General features: G+C 32.8%; 1 protein-coding gene across 1 annotated transcript in view; it reads right to left on the bottom strand.

Moving 5' to 3' along the window:
- Positions 1–19477, bottom strand: part of ASCC3 (activating signal cointegrator 1 complex subunit 3) — a 341793-nt gene that overhangs the window by 287442 nt on the left and 34874 nt on the right. The window lies entirely within an intron of this gene.

The raw sequence follows: 19477 nt of genomic DNA, 5'->3' as shown, positions 1-19477 counted from the left end.
CAACAAAACTCTCCAATGACTCTCCATTGTTCAAAGATGAAGTACTAAATTGACATGAACAAAGAACCAGAATCCCAAAACATCACAAATGCTAAACTATGATTAAAAATACGGACACAATGAGACACCACCTCATACCAGTCAGAATGGCTAAAATTAACAGTCAAGAAATGACAGATGCTGGCAAGGATGCGGAGAGAGGGGGACCCTCCTACACTGTTGGTGGGAATGCAAGCTGGTGCAACCACTCTGGAAAACAGTGTGGAGGTTCCTCAAAAAACTGAAAATAGAGCTACCCTAAGACCCAGCAACTGCACTACTGGGTATTTATCCTAAAGATACAAACGTGGTGCTCCGAAGGGGCACGTGCACCCAAATGTTTATAGCAGCAATGTCCACAATAGCCAAACTGTGGAAAGAACCTAGATGTCCATCAACAGATGAATGGATAAAGAAGATGTGGTATGTATATATACAATGGAATACTATGCAGCCATCAAAAGAAATGAACTCTTGCCATTTGCGACGACGTGGATGGAACTAGAGGGTATTATGCTTAGCGAAATAAATCAATCGGAGAAAGACAACTGTCATATGATCTCTTTGATACGAGGAAGTGGAGATGCAATGTTGGGGGGTTGGGGGGAGGTAGGAAAAGAAAAAATGAGAAGATGGGATTGGGAGGGAGACAAATCATAAAAGACTCAATCTCAAAAAACAGAATGAGGGTTGCTGGGGGGAGGGGGATGGGAGAGGGTGGTGGGGAAATGGACATTGGGGAGGGTATGTGCTATGATGAGTGCTGTGAAATGTGTAAACCTGGCGATTCACAGACCTGTACCCCTGGGGATAAAAATACATTATATGTTTATTAAAATAAATAAATTAATTAAAAAAATACGGACACATACTCAATTGTATTGCTCTGACTAGAAAGAATTTTAGTACCATTAATAAAGTTAAGTACTGTTTTTAAAACAGCATCATCCTTTTTAATTTTCCATTGTTATGTATGTTTTATGATGAAAATAAGGTATAACAGTATATGTTTATAATTTAAAATTAAATAACTACATTTATATCAGGAGTGCATTATCAAAGTGGTTATTAGAAAGTATGATCAAAAAAGTTTGGGAGACCAATGCTTTCAAATATTCTGTTATGAAAGTTTATCTCAATGTAACAGTTTTCTAATCTAGCCATGTCTTATAACTACTATCTATATTTAATATGATACTTTTCTTGAAAATGTTATTAAATGAATGGTGTTTCTGAAAATTACAGGTGTTTTAAAGAATTTAAAAAATACAAAATATGTACAATCCACTGATACCATCGCTACTCATATTTTCAAAACTTTTTTTTTGTCTAAGTTCATTCTAAGTCAGCAAACCCATCATTTCTTCATATTATCCCTTGTCAGTCAACTTAATTCAATAGTTTACCAAATTTATGAATGCTAGTATAACATAGCAGTTTAGCAGAGGAGAAAGTTATCCAGGGCTCAAATCTTTAAAAGCCAAATGCTCAGGAGTTTTAGGGCCATAGACATCCTTCCAAGCCTCCCATTTTCTCATTAGTATAGCAGGAATAATAGTGCAAGGACTCAAAGGGCTGTGATATGAACAAAATAATATATGTAAATGTATTTGACACAAGGCCTTGCACATAATAAGCAATTAACTTTGTTTAGTATGAAAATAGACAAATCATAATCAAACAAGGGAGTAAAGTACACAAAATAATTTGTAATACAATAATAATGATAACATTGTCTAACACCTGTATACCACTCATGTCCCAGGTAAGGTATTAAGTACTCTACATATAAAGCATATATTCAAATGTCTTCTATCAGAAGAAATATTTAGTGAATCTTTGCTAATTATATACAACACTCATGCATTTATCACTTTAAAACAATCACAATGGAAATTAAAAGAAAACACTACAAAATTATCTAATAATCCACTACCGTTAGGAAATAAAATGAACACAATAAATAGTAACAAGAGTACTTGTTTACTTTTAGCATTTTTTTCAGTAAAGTATGCTTATGATAGTAATATGTGCTTACATAAATTCTTTTTTTTTTAAGATTTTATTTATTCATTTGAGAGAGAGGGAGACAGAGCACAAGCAGGGGGAGAGGCAGAGAGAGAAGCAGAAGCAGACTCCCTGCTGAGCTGGGAGCCCAACATGGGGCTCCATCCCAGGACCTGGAGATCATAAACCTGAGCTGAAGGCAGATGCTTAACCAACTGAGCCACCCAGGCGCCCTACACATATTCTAACTAATTTCTGCTGTTAAATTATTCTCTGTTCAATGGTGAAATTAAATACAACATATCCTGGTGCTCTGTAAGTAGCAACATTAAGACTGAAACAATGTTTCAACTAATCATTGGTTACAGCATAGCTTCCTTAGTATTCCTGCCATCCACCAATATGTCTGCATTTCAAGCTGCTACATACTAGAACCAGATGACTCTTCCTCATTGTCACCCTTCACATAAACTTTTCCAAAAAACTACAATGTAGTCATCTACCCTCAATTTGGAAGGTACCTTAGAGAACAGCTAAACAAAGCTCTCATAAAAGCAATAATTACTGCCATGGGAAGACAGAATAAGAGGATGGTTGAGAACATGGGCTTAGAGTCAGAAAGAACTAACTTTAATTATCAGTCTGCCAATTTCTAGCTATAGGACAATGGGCAACTTTCATAAACTCCCTTAGCCCCAGCTTTCTTATTTGTTAAAAGAAACTAGCACAGTGTCTGGCACTAAGTGCTCAATAAATACTGCTACTACTGATAATTTTTTTTCCTGGCTGGTGAACATCTAGCATAGCAGCAAACTATTTTACATGGTAATTCATGCCAATAATTGTTAAAAAAAAAATCTTTCTTTATATTGAGCCCAGCAGTCTCACTACAACCTTCATCTCTGCTCTCTAGGTTACAGAGAGTGATCTTAGTTAACATTTCTACTAGACAGCCCTTCAAATATCTGAAGATAAAGCCAAGTAAAGTATTAGTCACATTTCACACACAAGTCCTTTCCCTCCCAGGTAAACATTAATCAATTCATTACTATTAGTCATATAACTTGGTTTCTAGATAATTCTTCACCCAAGTTCCTTTACAAATATACCTTTTACTGAGCCTTTTTTAAAAAAGACATCATAAACCAAAACTGAACATAATATTTCAAATATAATTTGATCAGGGCAGATCACAAGAGAGTACACAAATATCTTGAATTAGATGTTAAACTTTTCTGAGCATAGCCTAAGTCGATAACATCACACTGTTGGTTCAAACTGAATGTGCAGCCAAGCAAAAACATTTAGTTTTAGGTTTTTTTCCACATGAATTCCTAATAGTCCAAGATTCCTATATCCTGTATTTTCTACAGTTTGTAAGCCCAGAATTCAAATAGATTGCTTATAAGGTTCACTTTCTTCCTGTTTCTTCTTTTTAGTCTTTTGAGAGCTTTCTAAATCCAGATTTAGGCATCTGTTATATCAGTAAACACTATCAATGGTGAATCTGTCCTGAATCCAAGTTCAATAACCGTACCTGTATGCAAATGATTAATTAAAAATACTGAGGACAGGGACAGCTGGGTGGCTCTGTCAGTTAAGTGTCTGCCTTAGGCTCAGGTCATGATCCCAGGGTCCTGGGATTGAATCTCCAGTGGGGCTCCTTGCTCAACGGGGAGTCTGCTTCTCCCTCTGCCTGCCACTCCCCTTTTTTGTGCTCTGTCTCTCTGACAAGTAAATAAATAAAATCTTTAAAAAAAATAAAATAAAGTAATGAGGACAGGGCAAAAAATAAAAATAATAGAGAATAAGAAAAGAATAAAGAAAAAAGAAAGAACTGACCTCAAATTGTCACTGAACCAATATTTAGGGTAACGTTTTTCAACAAACTATTAATTCCACCTAACTGTATTAACTCCTGACATTTTTCTATCTTATTTAATTTAGATACTTCCCTAATATTGTAGCCACTAGGTACATGACCTATTTATACTCTAAATAATTATAAATTTAAAATATAATTTTTTCTGTCATATTAGCCACACTACAAGAGATCAACAAACACAAGTAGCTAGTTGGTATTAATGTTGGAGAACAAACAGAATATTTCATTTCAAACAGAATATGCAATCAGTGGCCTGGAAGATATTTTGATTCTACTGTAAAATGGTCTGCTAAGAGCTAGATAGCATATATTTGCAGAGCATAATTTATCTGTCTAGTTGTATCATAATGACTACCAAATTAGATTTTATTTAAGTGACAGTTTTACATTAGTTTATTTTCTGTGTGTTGCATATTCTACAGGTTTTGACAAATGTATAATGACTATAATGAATGTTTTTACCATTAATAGTATCATACAGGATAAATTCACTGCCCTGTGCAACCTCACTTCATCCCTTCCTCCCTTCCTAACCCCTGGCAACTACTGATCTATCTTCAGAGTTTCACTTTTTCCAGCATGTCACACAGTTACAATCATATAATATGTAGCCTTTTCAGAATGACATGTTTCACTTGGCATTATTCATTTTTTCCACATTTTTTCACATCTTGATGGCTCATTTCCTTTTATCACTAAATAATTTCCCATTATATGGTTATAACCCAGTTTATTCATCCATTCCTTTCCACATTTTGGTAATTATGTCCTCATTTTTTATTTCATTAAGTTGTACCCTTATCATTTTTTATTATTTTTTTATCTTTTTCAAATTTTCTATAACAAACATATAATACTTAATCAAAGAAGTGATTTTTAAATAATACAAATCTTATTTTTATCTTTATCTTATTTTTAAATAAAAAAACCAGATTCTGATTTATCAATTTTTTTCACTTTTTGTCTGCCAAAGACACAAAGCATCACTCACTTAACTAATAAATAAAATAGGTTTATTTACCATATTTGGAATGAACACCAGAAAATATACAAATAAAATCTCTTATCAAGTGTCAAATTAGCTGATAACTAAGAATATGACAACCAGTGATAAGACAAATTATTTCTTCTAACAAATTGTATTTTTCAGATAAAAATCTTTTTTTAATCAAAGACAATTTGACCACATGGGAATCATGATGACATACACTATTTTCTAAAAAATCTTACCACTGAAAATTATTATAGTAATTTTTGATTATTATTATTTCATGGCAGCAATAAATGTTTTCACAACTTAATCATATAGATTCATAAGCAAACCCCTTATTCTAACATATAACTTGAGAGGCAATAAGTGCAGGGTGTCCATTATAGTCTTCCTAAGCAGAAGAGATATAGTACTCTTAACTAGTTAAGAAAAAGAATAGCAGCTTACACACAGAAATTAAAAATGTGTTTGAGCATCTAAATAGCCAAATTTATAAAATGGAGCAAGCGGGTGAGATATTACTCTTCAAGTAAGTTTATTTCTTTGTGTATCAAAAAAAAAGAACATTTTTTGTAGAAAGCAATACATGTGATTGTTCATATACACATTTAATATTTGTATGAGAATTATTTATTATATTTCATATAAACTGGTAATACACAAGCAATGTTTAGCCTCTTTCCTTATTGGTACAGACAATAAAAATCATAGTATTTATTAGGGGTCCTTTCTATTTGGGGGATTTGCAAGGCACTAAATTCTCTACACAGAAGTTCAATCCCTAAGGACAGCATATCACACATCACTTTTTCCTAGTTAACAACTGATATATAAAATGCATAAACAACAAAGCTACTGACCTGTTATATGAGTACAACAAAGTACTCATATAAAACTGGAGACAGCTAAAAGCACCAAAATAAAGCAAATATAAATAAGGCTTGATAATATTATAAGCAACAAGTTCCTGGTTTTGGCTTTTTTTTCCCCCCAGAATCATCAAAATATTTATATACATATAGTTGTTATTCTTATTAAATCAACATAACTATCATGATTAATTTTCTATTACCTTGAGCAAACTCAAGATTTAAATGTTAACTCTAAATAGAAATAACAGTTGAATAACTGTTTATTGGTCACTGATTATGACAGTACAATTGGTATATATCTTCTACATGCTGAATTTACTCTACTATTTTCAGTTTTTACGATATTCAACAAATAGCTAAACCCTTAGTTTGCCACAATAAAAAAATGATGATCCTATCAGAATAACAAGTCATTTCTCCTTTAAAAAAAATACAAACACTAAAAGAGATTTTACTATTAAACTTCTTGAAATTATTTTGAAAAAATCCCTTCCCCTTTATGCTTAAGATAGGAAGAAGACTGCCTTCTGAAAAAAGACAAGTATTAGCCATTAAGATGAAGAAGAAATGGTGACACAAAATTCATGCTTTAAAGTATCTCTTCTGGTCGAATAGAAAAAGAGAAAACCTAAAAGACATACTTCAAACTTAAAAACAACAAAAATATCTCCCTGGACCAAACATTGAGCAAAAAAGGCAAAGCACTGTGTAGACATGAAGAGACAAGCTGGGCTCCAGTTCTGGACAGCGTGGTCCTAAGGTTTGGCTCCCTGGGAGCCTTTCACCTAGATGAGAAATGTCCCATGTCCCGTGGGAACAAGGCTTAGCTGAAGCTAGGTCAAGGGAATTGGGCTGTGTTGTTCAAGAAAAGGGAAAAAAGAACTACTATAAAAATGACACTTGGGGCCACAACTACTAAAAGAATCTAATACAGCGCATAGGGGAGATGCAGCAAGGAGAAGTTACAAACTAATATCTGCATAAGAATTAAAATTCCAAAACATATGAACAAATCTTTTTTTTTTTTTTTTTTTTTTTTAAGATTTTATTGGAGAGAGAGAATGAGCAGTGTGGAGGGACAGAGGGAGAAACAGAAAGCAGTCTCCCCACTGAGCAGGAAGCCCAATGCATGGTTCCATCCCAGGACCTGGAGATCATGACCTGAGCTGAAGGCAGATGCTTAACCCACTGAACCACCCAGGAGCCCCACATGTGAAGAAATCTTATCCTAAAAAAATGATAGTTAACAAAATCAACAGTGGAACCTGAGGTCACTCCAGAAGAAGGTAATACAGAACAAGGAGAAAAAGACTTAAAAATAATACTATCAAAGAGATCAACAGAGTAGCTGCTTAAATTAAGATAATTTACGAAACAAAAGAGGATATACTGAGATGTTCTATTCTTTTTGCTCAATTTTTCTGTAAACTTAAAACTGGTCTTTAAAAAGTCCATTAATTTTTTTTTAAAAAGACATATATGATTCAAAAAAAAAAGAATTATAACACTATTATTAATACTTGCAAAGCTAAATGATTATCCTACTTGTAGTTTAAACAAAAACTACCTTATAAAATGTCTTATATATAAAAAGATGCTTCATAAATCCTTGTGAAGAAATGAGTAAGTAATGAAAAGATCAATATGAAGTCATTTTCTATCAGCACAAGTCATCAGGTTATGAAATACACATCTCTTGGAATTTTCATTGGGATCTCTTATTTTTCAAATACAATAAAATGTCCTTAAGGTCACCTTATATTTTTAGAGTATTCCAAATGTTATCATGATTATTGTTGATAGCATAAGAAAACAAGTAAAGAAACCCATCTCCACTGTGAAACAAATAGATCTGTTATACCTGGGTGTAACTAGAAGGCCATTGGGCTTATCCCAATCCTCACGTATCTAAAGGTTGGAAAACTGCCACATGTCTTATTATTTAAAACTAATACATGCTATATTAATATGAGCCTAAGCATATGTGTGGGGGGGAGGAGATAAACAGGAGAGCAACAAAACCAAAAGTAGTTCTCCGAAAATAAAAAAAAATTCCTCTATCACTAAAGAGAAAATAGAGAAAAGGCAGAGAGAAAGGAGCAATCCAACTAAAAACTGTTTACATCTTTTTTTAATAAGAGGATATTATAAATACTTTAGAGCAAAAAGCTTGAGTACTCAGATTAAATGGCTAATCTCATTAAAAATATAATTTTTAAACTTGATTTAACTAATAAAAAATCTGAATAAGCCAACAACTATTGTAAAATCTGAATTGATAATTAAAGTCTGGCTTCCAAAAAGATACCAGACTAGACCTTGTATCAAACTTTCATGAAAGACATAATCATTTTCTTATAGAAACTTTTTTGAAAAAGGAGAAAGAAAGCAAGCTTCAGAAGTTTATTTTATGAAGTTGTAATAACCTTAGGCATTAAAACGGGATAATTTACAAATCCTCTACTCGGGCTGGGATTCTAAGCACACCTGGAGGATCAAAAAACCATATAATGCACCAGTACCCAATGAATAAAGCTTCAAGAAAAAAAGGAGGCATTCAGATTCTCGTGAATTAAAGCAAATACATGCATTTTCTTTTTTAATTATACAGAGATATACATTGTAAAAATTAAAGTTGTATCTACTCCTCCACTGTGTATACTAAACAGCATATCTCATACACTATAGTAAACACAGTATCTAAAAACAATGTTCAATTTAGAGAATGTCTTCTTTTGAGATAACAAGCTATTTTAGATTTGCATGTCAAATGAAAAAGATATGCATATTGAAAACTACAAATAATGAAGTATGATAAAAGAAAATGTTAAAAGCTAAGTAAACGAAAATAGCTTTGAATTAACAGTCCATGTGGAACTGAGTATTAGAATAATTACATAAAGCACAGTATGTTAATAACATTGTAAATTATTCTTAGTTTGGTTTGTGGCATAAAAGATTATTAAATATTCATACACTCCAAAATAAAGTCTTAAATACATAAGAAAATGACCATGAAAATTAGGACACCATTTATTTAGAATTATTTTTCTCTCAAGAAAAATGTGTTATGCAAATTGTTGTTGCACTACAGAAAATTAGATAAATTATATTTTCAGAATAACTAATGTTCATTATTTACAGGTACTTAATCTAACACAAAGCTAAAACCAAGGTCACTTACAACTAATTAAAACTACTTGGAATGTGTACCTATTCATTCTTCACATGCTATAATTAATTAGTTGTATTTAAGTAAGGTTACAGCTAGATACCATTGTATATTTAAAAGCTTGCTTTATATTTTCATGGCAAATTGATAGTTTCCTTGATTCTTAGAAAATATATTGATTTTAACTGCCTTGGAGTAAATACACTTACAGTTATTACATGTATGTGTATAAATATGTGTGCATGTATGTGTAAAGCTGAACACAATTAATGTATTAAATATTTAAATGAATGCTCAGAGCAATTTCTAAATCTAATAGTCACTTGTTTACAAATTGACAATTGAAACACCTAAAATATTTTTACTAATCTCACATAACAAAACAAGAAATTTATCCTTTATTTTACTAATAAAATGCATTTATCTTAATTCTTTAACATATCAATATATTACAGATATCTCTCAGCATATAAATGCATGTGCTCTCCCAAATTAGTCATATTATTATTCATTATGTCAAACACAATTTTCTTTCCCATTCTCCTTGTAAACATATATGTGTGTGTGTGTGTGTGTGTGTATACACACAGGTATGTATATACATACACATAGGGAAATTCTAAGAGAAACCAAAGAAACAAGGTAATGAGAGTTGGTTAGTTAAACTTTGTTGGATTTCCTTTTTGTTCCCAAAAACCTAAGAGTATTTGATACACAGTAGAAAATGAATGAATGAATGAGTAAACAGCCAAACAGAAAAATAAGAGAAAAAGTACGAAATTCGGCAAAACGCCCTACTCTTTGAGTAACCATTTCAATGAAGAGCAAAATGGTTTGAAATCCATTACTGCCACAGATTAGTAACAGATTAATAAGAGCAAGTGTTTAAGTCTTCATTGTGAGTTTAAGCTATAGTTTTATTAAAAGGTGGAGATGGAGTTTTGCCCAACAGATGGACGCTCATTTACCTACAATAGGTTTTTTTAACTACAACAAATGGTTTGGGGGCACCTGGATGAATCAATCAGGTGAGCGTCCTTTTCTTGATTTCAGCTCAGGTCATGATCTCAGGATCATGAGAACAAGCCCCACATCCCCACCCTTGCTGTCAGGCCCTGTGCTCAATGGAGAGTCTGCTTCTCTGCCGCTTCTCCCGCAGTTGTACGCTCACTCTCTCAAATAAATAATCTTTTTTAAAATGGATTTTATCATCATGTATGACATCACTGTTTTCTTATACGAGTAAAATATGCTTAAAACCTAAATGTGACCAAAAAATAAAGCAGGAAATAGTGACTCGTTAAAAATATATTTTTTAGGGGCACCTGGGTGGCTCAGTGGGTTGGGCCTCTGCCTTCGGCTCGGGTCATGATCCCGGAGTCCTGGGATCGAGCCCCGCGTCGGGCTCTCTGCTCAGCAGGGAGCCTGCTTCCTCCTCTCTCTTTGCCTGCCTCTCTGCCTACTTGTGGTCTCTGTCTGTCAAATAAATAAAATCTTTGAAAAAAAAAAAATATATATATTTTTTAAACAAATGTAGCTACTAACCCAGATTTTCCTATCCAGAATTAACAGTATTCCTGATTATAAGTACATAAATTTATATTTATTTTATCACGTCCTTTCAACCTATCATTTTAATAATTGGAGCCATATAAAGAGGAACAAAAGCAACACACAATGAAGGTAAATACAAAATATAGCTAATGCTTTCCTATTATAGGTTATAAAACTTGAGACCAATTATAACAGGTGAAATATTTCACCTGTTTTGACCTTTCCTAAATTTCACATTTAGCTATAAGTAGAACAAATGATTCTTCATTTTCCTCATGAAAATTTCATTGCTTATCAAGTAAATGTAGAAATGAACAACTTAGAATGGTAAACAATGTGGAAGTGACAAGAGCCTTGGGAAAAAATGGCTGTACCACTTTAGAGTATGCAATATGGACATACTCAGTTATGTATCCATTAATCAAATACAGAGAAAAGAGACATCTGATCCAAATAACATTCTATTTAAAACCCGTGAGACTAAAAGGGAACAAAGTTCAAAAAACATGGTAGATTCAATCATGTCTTGGGGATTGCCTTTCTAAGCAATCTAATGCCAAAAGAAGATTCCTATGTAAAAAGATGAAAGATTTGCCAACTTCAAATACTTAAAACATCTGCAAAAATTTTTTAATCTCATTATAAATCACATAAATAAAAAACAACTTCATCAAATGAAAAATTGACAATTCTCACAAGCAAACAGTAAATGGCCTACAAATAAATGAAAAAAAAAACTTAGCCTCAGTTGTAAAAAAAAAAAATGTAATTCAATAGTGAGATACCATTTCCTCTCTTTTAAACAGGCAAGGATTTTAAGCATAATCACTGCTATCTCTGAGAAATAATGAAGAAAAACACAAGTGCCAGAGAAAGGCAAAATTCTTCAATTTTGAAAAAGAAAACAGAAGAGATACAAACGATAGATTGTGAAAACTACTTAACTATAAGCTTAGAATTAATACATAGCAATGTAACAACAACAAAAAGAACAGGATTTGCTAAATAAAGTCATGAAAAAATAGTCTTAGTTAATTTTCCTATGAGATTATTAGGTTAATTGTTCTTAAACTTGCAAAGTAACTCACAGTTTAATATCCTTGAAGACAAGATGATGAAAGCATTGTATATGTCCATCTTGGTAGATCTACAGAGCACTGAATAACTGTATCAAAATTGTGCTGATAATGGATTAACAGGCAACACAGAAGAAAACTGAGTTTTACACTTAAAAGAAATAAAATGGTAAGGAAGCAAAAGCACAACTACCACCATATGCATAAAATATTGTCATGTAAAAGAGCAGATGTCTACAACTTTGTTGCCTCACTGTAGAAATATAGGACTAAATGGCAGACTTAACAGAAATAGTATCAGTTCAACAAACAAGTTTTAAGAGAACTATTCAAGAAAGGAATGGGATATCTTCTATTTTTTTTTAAAGATTTTTATTTTTATTTATTTATTTGACAGACAGATCACAAGTAGTCAGAGAGGCAGGCAGAGAGAGAGGAGGAAGCAGGCTCCCTGCCGAGCAGAGAGCCCGATGCGGGGCTCCATCCCAGGACCCTGAGACCATAACCCGAGCTGAAGGCAGAGGCTTTAACTCACTGAGCCACTCAGGTGCCCCAGGAATGGGGTATCTTCTAAACAAAACAAAACAAAACAAAACAAAAAACAAAAAAAAAACCCCTCTTCATTACAATAAGTAGACCTCATTATAGGAGCACCACCATTTTGACAGAATGCTAGACCCACAAATACTAGACTGGGTGGAGAAATTCTATGACTGCAAAGATTCTCTACATCTTAAAAGTGTAATTTTATCCAGTGGCAGCTCTCCATTCAGATTTGGTTGGAAAAAAGTCTCTTCTGATCATTGATGGAAAGTCTATAGAAAAGGCAACACACATTTGGTCCTCATAGTTGAAGGGACACTATTTTAATTCTAACCTGGCTGATGTCAGTGTCTTTGTATTGTTCATCAGTGCTAAATCTACCAAAAAGAATATACAACATCAAAAAGGTGAAAAATCTTTTCATAAAACATTAATGGTATCATTCAGCATAATAATATTTTAAATATCCTATTCTAGATACCAAAACCATCGTTACAACCTCCTTGTCAGACTGCACTATATACATTAAATCAGTGGTTTTCAAAGTGTGGTCTGGAATCTCTAAGATCCTTTTAAGAGGTCCATGAGGTCAAAATTATTATTAAAAATAAATAACATTATTATTTAATGTAATAAATTTAATATTAGTATATTTTATTTTATTAAAATATTATTTGCCTCATTCACTCACATCCTCCCATGAGTGTAAAGTCAGCTGAGTTTTGCAGAGGCATAATGCAAAATATCAGAATCGACTAAATGAAGAAGCACATATGGGAACCTATTTGTCTTCTATTAAGCTAGATGTTTAAATAATTTGAAAAAAGAGAATACAATGCCATTCTTCAAACTATATTTTTTTATTTTAGGAAAGTTATTTTTGATAAGAATATTCCTTATATTAATATAACAAATGAGGTATATTAGTATTAAGAGTTTAGTATTATCCTAAAATACTAAATCATTTAATGTATTAAATTTTTTTGTTTTAATTTCTAATACAGTATCAATAGAACATACTGATAAACAACATAAAGAAAAGTTCTAGGAGGTCCTCAGTAATTCTTAACAGTGTAAATGAGTTTTGAGAACAAAATGTTCAAGAACCACCAAATTAAACCATGCTAATTATTCTATATCAAAATTTCACAAGAATGTTGGAATCATTTATAATGCAAATAAGTACTAAAAAAAATACAGTCTTCCCTCAGAAGACAATCTAACCAAATAATTCGTACTTCTTAGGATCAGGCACATGTCTGGAACAGGGTTAAATTCAGAAGTGAACTTGAATGAGTCAAGTAACACCATCTGCAAAGCGTCAAGAGATAATGCTAACAGCAAATGTCAAATCACAAATGCTATAAAGAATAAGCCCCATATACACAAAAGCAAACTATGATCATATCAATACAACTCAAAATTCACTTCTCCTAAGAACTGATTACACAATAACTCTATCAATATTTATATCAGTATTAATAACTCTGCAAATAGCATTTAATATTGAAAGAGTACCAAGAGATACGTGCACTCCAATACATCTTCAATAAATCTCCAATATTCTCAAGTGTCTTTCTATTAACAGCTTTTCTATTTTAACAAAGACTGTTAAAATCAGAGCCCACTTCAAAAATTAAATTCAAAAGATTTTCTTTAGGATTAGTGAGATTTAAAAAGCAAATAGAAAAAGTGGTGAAAAATAACAATTCTCTGAATTAAGACCTAGCCTTTAAGCATCATTTTATTACTTATGCCTTATATATAAGGCATAGATAAAATTTTATATACTGATCTATAATAGAGTATATACTCCAATAAAACTTTGATATGTATAAATATATGATGCTCATTAGCATGGAAGGCAAGAAAGGAACATTTGAAAGCCTACAGTCTGTGAAACATTATGCTAAATACTTCATATATATTATCTCATAAATCCCAACAGCAAAATTCCTACACAGATATTTTACAAATACGGAGCTGACGTTTATAAAGGCTTAGTAGTTTGCCCGTGATCAACCACAGATAAGCAAACAGAATTTGGCCTGGCTTTGTAAGAAAAGAAATTCTTTCCAATAGTCTTGCTAGTCAGTGCTCTTTTCTTCAAAGAATCTAATGGTATACTGGATAGAACAGTAGGCCTAAGTTCAGAAGAAAGTCCCAGAATTTCTACCAGTCTCGCTTTTATCACTTTAGGAAACCCATGTGCCTCAGTTTTGTTTTGTTTTTTATCTTTATACAGAGGATTCTATCCTTACCATGCAGGACTAAAAAGAAACTGGTTATGTCGAGGAAGACAGCCTGGTCCAGGTCCACACATAACAGGCACTGAAAACATAGTATATTTCCTGTTACTAATTTTACCACTTTCTAGGGGGGAAGTCCGTTTTCAAAGTTCATTACATGATCCCAGTAGGACTAAACTGATTGCTACAATTCTGGTTATGGAACACCAGCAACAGGAAGATGTCTGTACTAATCACGACAGGTCCTGATTAAGAAAATAATATGGGATGTTCAAATCTGACTTGCTTCTGATGGCTAAAATGCTCTAATGCTAAGAAATATTTTTTTAAAGTAAATATACCTCAAGAGCATAAAGTACCTTAAATAATCTCTACCCCAATCAAATTCTAAGGATTAATCATAATGAGTGTAGCCTTCACAGAAAGAGGACTAGAAGTGAGAAGAAAAGCCCTTAGAGTTGTTAGGTAGGTCAGGTAAAGATGAGGGTATTGGGAAACCTAAGAAGTGGGCTGTTGTATTAGTTCAATAGCCACTAAAATATAAAAGTATTTGAAGTATAACTAATTCTCTGCAGAAATACTGAAACTCATCCTTAATAAGTTTTCATCCTTTCTGTTATTTCAGCCAACTCCATATTTGGAACTCTCTAAAAGGGCAAAACATTGTTTCTAATGCAATTGTGAATTAGAGTAAACGCCAAAGATTCCTCAATATTTTTAAAATGTTTTATGTTTCAAAGCACCAAATACAGCAAAATGTACAGATTTACTTTTTTTTTTTTTTTTTAAATTTTATTTATTTATTTGTTTGTTAGAGAGAGAGAGTGAGCGAGCACAGGCAGACAGAGTGGCAGGCAGAGGCAGAGGGAGAAGCAGGCTCCCCGCCGAGCAAGGAGCCCGATGTGGGACTCGATCCCAGTACACCGGGATCATGACCTGAGCCGAAGGCAGCCGCTCAACCAACTGAGCCACCCAGGCGTCCCCAGATTTACTTTTTTTGACAAAAAAAGTGCATGACAGTGGAGTCAGAATGTCTGAATTTAAATCCTGGATTCACTACTTACTCTGTAACCTTGGGGAAATTTCCCAACATTTCCATAAAACAGCTTTACCTCCTAGTAAACAATAATACATAAAGCCACCAGAGTAGTTCCTTAAATAAGTACCAGCAAGGCAGAGGTACCAAAAAATAAGAAAAACGCTTTTAAAGAATCTGATATTTGAAAAAGACTTCAACTTAACTATAATGGTACAAATGAAAGTTTTTTAGAATTTCTTATATTTGCTTTAGTATGATTTTTTTTTTTTTAATAACTTATGGGAGGGGAGGTGAAGTGCCTCAGAATGTAACCTTTTCAGTGCTTAGGAGTTTCTAACAGCTTTTAATCCAACACTGCTTACCTCAAAGTATTGCTTTTAAAGATTAAAGGAGGTAACGTACACATACCACTTAACATAATGCTTAAGTCAAACAGTAGACACTCAAAAGTTGCCATTACTGTTATCACTACTGTCATTAGGATTACTTCTCTCCACACATTTCAGACTAGAAACTCTCTCTTGCACCACCTTTGTGGTAAATGTCATCATATGCACACACTTTTTATTCTCATGCTTCCAACACTACTTCAACAATAACATAAAGATCTTTGGGGGGAGGGGAAACCCTTTAAATAGCCAGTCCTTAGCTTTATCATCAGTCATTACGTCAAGAAATTAAATGCAGAATTGGGAAATCCTGTGTTGAGGAAAAAAAATGCCTTCATCATAGACATAGCTTTTGACATACTCCTCTTACATTGTATGTAAAAATCTATTTCTATGGTTCTGCTAAATTTCTGGAGCAACAGCACATAGTGTGTTTATTTAAATATTACTACTCCAGAGTCAACTAAAACCTCATAAAGAAATGGAAATTAATCATGCTATCACATATACTGATAACTCTTTTAATTACACCTTTTCCAGGCTTAAAAGTGAAGAATTTCAAAGTCAAAAGAACACACAAGGTATAGCACACCTTAAAGTGAAAATCATATGGTGAAGAGTAACTGTGATGAAACATTTTCTATTCAAGAATTACTTCAAAATTATAAGGAAAATTTGCTGTAAAACTACAATTGCTCAGAAAGGGGTCAAATATATAAAATATGAATAACACATACTGTAAAAATTTTAAGAACTATCCTAATAATTGTTTATTTTTATTCACAGTTAGAAAAACCAAAACACTAAATGAATCATTTAAAACTCCATTATTCAAGCCACTGGTAGATTGTGAAATATTCACTTACATGTTAAACTGTCCATTAAACACCGGTTGAAAAATGACTGAACCAGACCATACAGGGTGTATGGATGGGTTTTAGAATGGCTCACAGTACAACTCAACAAGGTATACAAAGCCTTACTTTATCTGCCCTTCGGTCTGCCCATCCTTGTCTCTCAGCCACACACCTTACATACCTAGCACCCTCACTGTACAGATTATAGCTCTTTAACCACACCGCATTCTTGCTCACATTTAAAATAGGTTCCGTACCTTTCTGGTCCACTTGAAGAATTTAAATCTTGTCATATTTTAAGACGTGGCTCAAGATTAACCTCCTCTATGAATACTATTCCTACCACAGTAACCCCTCCACACAATCTATGACTGGTTCTTTTACGCCCCCATTTTGTTTCTATATACAGTTAACCTGGGAACAACACAGGTTTGAACTGTGTGGATCCACTTCTATATGGGTTTTTTCTCAATAAATACAGTACATGACTATAAATGTATTTTCTCTTACTTATGATTTTCTTAACATTTTCTTTTCTCTAGCTTACTTTATTGTAAGAATACAGTATACAATACATATACAAAATATCTGTTAATCAACTACATTATCAATAAGTCTTCCAGTCAACAGTAGGCTATTTGTAGTTAAGTTCTGGGGGGGGAGTCTAAAGCTATAGATGGACTTCTGCCTGTGCATGGGGCAGAAGTGCATCGGCCCCAATGCCCCTAATACCTGTGTTAAGGGTCAACGGTAATATTATAATGCCTATGGTATTTGAGTACACTTACTTAATGTTATGCCTCCTCCTAATGTACAATGAATTCCCTCAGAGTAAGGCTGCTACCTTTTTCATCCTTCTATGTCCAGTAACTAGCATTGTACGTCACACATAATAACCATACAATAAATATATGATGAATGGATGGATGCATGAATTAAGTTTGACCTTGTACTAAACTAGATTATGATTACTGAGCTAGATTATGAAAAACATGAGAACTTTAGTTTAAGAACTAAAAAACAGTTTCCCTCCAACAATCATATTCAGTTACTACTTAAAAATTGTGTCAAGGAAGTAAGAAATACAAACTTCACTGCACATATTCAGAAGTGAAGGAATAGTTTCACGGCTAACTCAGAAAATAAAATTTCCATTAGTTATATGTTTATAAGTTTCAGTTTACTAAAATCATAACAAGAAAACTATGTATTCAATTATGATAAAGAAGTATCAGTAGAATTTTCTTTATAAATCCCAATTTTTAAAACATTATTATTTACAGAATATTAGAGCAAAACCATTTACAAATATGGAACGTATCTTGATATAAATTGCAAAGAAGTCAAGATAAATGAGACTGATCACAGAATTAACAATACAGTAACTTACCTCCAAACTAAAGCTAATCACCTAATACCTAACATTACCATGGGGTCAGGCCTCCAATATCTGTTTAGCTAATTTCCTAAATTAATTTTTCTCTGAAAAAAACCCTAATATTACCTGTATTACTGATACTTGATGTGATTTAAAATAATAGTAACAACAAATAATACTCATGGCTACCATGTAATGAGTATTTACTAAGTGCTACTTATCATTTCACATTATTGACAGATCATTTAAGGCTTATAATAATTCTATTACCTTTGTATTCGTAGCCCTGTGAGATAGTCCAGTAAGAAAACACCCTCTGGAAATTCAATTACCTAGAGTCTTACTACCAAGACTTTGGTAGGGAAAGGAAGGAGTGTCTGGTTTTAAAGCTTACACCTACTCTGCAACAGTATATCACTTCTCTTAATCCTTCATTAAATACGTTACTCACCTAATTTATCCAGTATTAAGATTGGGTTGACATTATATTAAATTTATAACAAGAAAGGAAAACAATGCTAGTACTGAGAGCAAAACTAAAAACTTTAAGATAAACTTTTCATGTAACTCTAAGAGTAATTCATCATTTTAAATAACATAAGTAAATCATGGCATAGAAAGGAATTAAAATTATATTTTCCTTTATGTGATATAAAAAGCTTATAAAGACAGTTTTTTACTAAGTAATATAAATTAGTCCAGTTATTTCCAGATCAGTCTGTTTTTCAAAGTTTGTTCTTTCAAACATACAAACTAGTTAAAAAATATTTTTCTAAATCAGTAGGTCACTCAATATATAGATAAAATTTCTAATACTTTGAAATTTATTGCATTTTCATCAAATAACTCTTAGAAATATAAAACACTATACAAGCATTAACACTTATTAGTACAGTAATCATATGATTCATTTAAACCTATACACATTTTGAAGAAGAAACCCTACTAATTATTATAACAACAGATTTAACCAGGACTATCCCAATAACCAGGACAAATGGATGCTCTCTAAGTCCTCTCTTATTCATTATGCTCACAGTCCTCCTACAGCTACTTACTGGAAAGATATACATGTATAGTATATAAACCATTTGGCTACATATTTTACATCAGCATAATATTAAATTATCTTTTTTTTTAAAAAAGATTTTATTTATTTATTTGACAGACAGATCACAAGTAGGCAGAGAGGCAGGCAGAGAGAGAGAGGGGGAAGCAGACTCCCTGCTGAGCAGAGAGCCCGACGCGGGGCTCGATCCCAGGACCCTGGGATCATGACCTGAGCCAAAGGCAGAGGCTTTAACCCACTGAGCCAGCCAGGCGGCCCTAAATTATCTTTGATAACTATCCATGTTTAAAAAGGTTATTAAGATAACACATTATTCATATATTCATACTAATATAAAACTTCAATAATTTCCACTAT

This window comes from Martes martes, assembly GCF_963455335.1.
Source record: "Martes martes genome assembly, chromosome: 6".
Lineage (NCBI taxonomy): Eukaryota > Metazoa > Chordata > Mammalia > Carnivora > Mustelidae > Martes > Martes martes.
Note: the sequence above shows the minus strand (reverse complement) of the source record. Positions and strands in the feature narration are given on the sequence as shown.